At 38.6% G+C, this 4207-nt stretch overlaps 1 long non-coding RNA gene across 2 annotated transcripts; it reads right to left on the reverse strand.

Moving 5' to 3' along the window:
- Window positions 1-738: 738 nt before the first annotated feature.
- Window positions 739-4001, reverse strand: LOC127312664 (uncharacterized). 2 transcript variants are annotated; one of them, XR_007858493.1, is made up of 3 exons: window positions 3718-4001; window positions 2443-2985; window positions 739-1050 (listed from the first exon to the last, which is right to left on the reverse strand). It is a non-coding gene; the product is annotated as an uncharacterized lncRNA (long non-coding RNA). The 2 variants fall into 2 exon arrangements; XR_007858492.1 differs by having other exon boundaries at window positions 2443-4001.
- Window positions 4002-4207: the final 206 nt, after the last annotated feature.

Genomic DNA, 4207 nt, shown 5'->3' on the forward strand with positions numbered 1-4207 from the left:
GCATCCGGCATGCCTGGGTATAAGTTACATGATTTGGCTATGTTAAACAAGTCCTAAAATTCTATTATGTTAATTTTTTGCCTGTTGCTTCATTGAGTTTGCCTGTTGTTCCATGGCTAGTGCATGAAGTTTGATAGAAATGATCCTAGCTGAAATGATGCACTTCGTGTTTTTTTATTGCTTTATTCCTAACCTAGCTTCCTATTCACTACAACAGGACAGAGCTTTGGTAACACAGTATTGTGTTACTACAGGTACAAAATAGTGTTACTAGGCCATATAGTAACATATTTTGAAATGTGTTCCATTAGGCCGTGTTACTAAGTGGTGTCACTAGTCACATATCGTAATTGTTACCGTACCTTCAAAATTGTGTTACAATTTATGTTGTAGTAACATGCATAATACGTGTTACTGCACGTGCCGGTAACACATTTTTGATAACATAGTAACACCAATAGTAACACATTTCCGTAGATACAAAACATGGGTGGTAACATATTTTTGTAACTATAGTAACATACTTAGTAACATAATAGCTAATTATTGTAGTAACAAGTTTTATAAATATAGTAACACCATAGTAACACTACTATCCTAGTATCACAACATAATTAATGCATTTCTTTTATTATTAAAAACACGTAATTAGGTACCCAAATTTATGGAATATATATTTGTTGAATACAATAACTACACATGATAAAATAATTAATAATTTTATTGAAGCCTGTCACATCATAAATTGAAAATATCAAGATATTTAGTATGAATACACATGTGCGTATCATACATGTGCATTACAGTAAATTAATACCAATACAATTTGTGCAAGAACATCACATTGGACTAAAGAAAACACGGTTGTGAAGAATATTACACCATAGTATTTTGATTGTTCAATGAAAGAAAAATATCTTGTGAATAATATTACATTCTCCAATATATCAATATATGTAAACTAATTATTGCTAAGAAGACACTTCAAAATATTTGATTCTTGATCCAACCGGAGACTTCAGCTGCAACTCAATCATGCTTCTTATGAATCTGTAGAAGAAAATTGGACTTTTTGTTATATGAAAACATACACAAATTTCATTCTAGAATACAGAAGAAAAAAAATTAACTTATAAAATCTGAAGGCCAAGCAATTAAAAATCCTTTAGTAAAAGCATCCCCAATTATCTCGCAACCACATACTTCCCTGACCAAATCCTAGTTACCCAGAATAAGTTCATCTATGTCCATATGCGCAAACTCAGCACCTAACTCGGTACCAGCTGGCTTAGTTGCAGGATCGATACTCCAAATATTTTGGAACCAACCTATATAATGATCAATATTATAATTTGACGAAAACAATGATATATTTTGCATGATCAATATGCCATTGATACACATGATCGTAGTTAAGGAAGAATATGACAACCATTCACTTCATTATGGATACACATGCATGCACTGTTTTTTAGGGGGAAAAACCAACAATGAATACTCCACCGATTAACATGCAACATCACTAGTTGATGCTAACTCTGAAGAGTACACATGCGTCGCTTGTACTGCTCACTGGCGCGACCAAGCAAGATCAGAAATCGAGATTAACAATCAGCTACCTCAACATGAACTGAACATGCTCTAGCTGCATGAAAAATCCACGATATTTCTATATGTTTATTGCATCCTGCATGTAGCTTAATTAGTTTAGGGGGTTCTTGTCCGGCGAGATTGCAACTAAGGCGCGCGGAAAGCGAGATGTCAAGCTGATGTGCGATGAGGCATGGCATGCAAGACATGATGCTGCGTGTTCTCAGATCCAAAAGGGTCGTGTGAAGCGGCAAGGTGCGTGAGGCCAAAGCCAGACCATGGACGATGCGTTAGAGCTAAGAGAAAAAATAAGTTATTTAGTTATCTGCATCTGAGTTGTTAGCCGTGTGCATGTGCATGTTAGGCCTAACCGTGATGTCCAATAGTTATTATAGGAGGTAGAAGTGGCCATGATTAATTAGTGGCTTAGTTTATGTGTTAGTGGAAAGCTTAGTGCATGGATGGCTCAAAAGTACGTTTAGTTTGCTTCGACAGGGTGCGTGTGTCCATATTTAAAGTCTTGTAGACCATGTTTATTTGACAAGACTCCATACGAGGTCCTAACTTTATATTCTGAATAGTGCAACATCAACATTTTCCATGGTTCTCGGTTTTGATAAAACTGAGGATACTTTCTCTCAAATGAGGAGTTATCATAGCTCCCGACCAATTGTGAACTCTAGTAAACTTAGACCAATCAAGAAACTTGGAGCAAAAGAAATATTTCCTGTTAAGTAGGATATATTTATGGTGACACCACTAGTTATCATTCAATGATGATCTCTAGCTAATTTAATCCCAACCTAGCATATATTACCACAAAGAACTAAATAATCTAGAGCGGATATTAACCTTCAGTGAAGTACGCCTTCTTTTTTAGGTAGTCTCCTGTTGGTCTAGTCTTGCAATAGATTTGCCTGTCTGATTAGTCGTTTCCTCACCTACAAAGAGAAAATAATAGTACATGCGATGAAATGGTATTCATTTCCTGGAGCTATAGAAAGCTTCAACTTCAAAACTCAAAAGCATGCAAATATTACCTCAAGCACAGAATAAATAAAACGGTCTTGTTTCATTGACATTATCGTGCTCGCCATCCTGGTTTGGAAGCACGGCATGTTAAGCAAGTAATTATTGTATATTTTATGTTTTCCACATGACTAAGAGAACTTATAACCTGTTCGAGTGAAAGAAGTAAAATATTATCCTCAGACATATCACGTTGCATAGAGGTGCTTCAACAGGTCCACCACATTGGACTCTCTACAAACTGAAATGCTATTATTATAGTTCCAAGTGACAAGCAATGATATAGCCATGTATTGACATTACCTTTGTTTTACCATGTAGTAGTGGTAACCGAGAAATAACATTATCGTTTGATTTGAGATTTTCCTACAGAATTCACAAGTTTAGTCCCAGTCTTCAGATAGATCATGAACAGACAAGACAACAATTGGTAAATATAAGATAGGACAGTGGGTGTCAATCTAGTCTGAGAGCTACTTATTAGCTTATAAATTTTCTTGTTGACTGAACAAAGATGCCTAAGTTACTACTCCTAATAGCTTAGAACTGATTTGACTGCTTGAGAAAGAGTGCCTCACTTGTATGCTTGGTTAATCGAATTGCACAACAAAGAAAGAGTTCATCCGATCCATAATTTTTTAGAGCAGTTGAAAGGCAGTTGCAAATTTCCCGTCAGTGGTAGTTAACTGAACAAATGGAACCCAAAGGTATAGCTCCAGGTTGTTTCTACTGATCGTTTCAGGTAGCCTATATTGATTTTGTCCTCTTCTATGCCGATGTTAGGAACAAAAATTGATAGTTTTTCCTATTTTCAGACTTCTAGAAATGCAATTACCAAAGTGACGGGGTCCCCAAAATGTCCCAAACCGATATTTGTAGTTTACCAATAAAGACAGTTAAGTCATGTCATCACAGCAACAATAACAGAGGCGCTAGCCTAAAGGAAAGTCCTCGTGCAGGTTATCGAATATTGCAATTACTGAAGATGTTCCAAATCAACCTCAAGCATCAATCAGAGGGAGCACTCGGTGGTTGTCGATTTACCTACTGGTGTAGGGGCCTGAAAAATTCATGTACGTGCTAGAAGGGTGGACAGACCTTGGCAAGAAGACACGACCGCGAGCAGATCGATGTGACAGGGAGCAGCTAGCGGGGTGGCCGGCCCGACGGGGAACGACACAACGGAGCGGCCGGCATGACGGGAAGGAACGCACGGTGGTGGTGGGGCGGCGCGGTGGTGAGTACGAGGGCCAGGGCGGCGCGGTGGTGGCTAGGGATGCGATGCGGGGCGGTGCGGTGATGGGGAGGGCGATGGGGGCAGCGGCGAGGAGCACACAGTGGTGGGCGAGTCCGCGCGTGTAGATCAGATAATTGCGGCCAATTGGTTTCGCGCTGATCCATCAGAATGGCTCAATATATAGGAGCTATTAATGGAGGGAAAAATGTACATTCGCGGAAAGAACTAAAATTTTCCCTTGTCTGGGTTTTCGTCTCAGCCAAAATAACCAGATTGGCAGCGCAATTTTACTTTTTTGCCAAAAGGACCTTAAATCTATTCCCTCGGGTCTTTTTTAATTGACTCAAATTT

This window comes from Lolium perenne, chromosome 7 (assembly GCF_019359855.2).
Source record: "Lolium perenne isolate Kyuss_39 chromosome 7, Kyuss_2.0, whole genome shotgun sequence".
NCBI classification, from domain to species: Eukaryota; Viridiplantae; Streptophyta; class Magnoliopsida; order Poales; family Poaceae; genus Lolium; species Lolium perenne.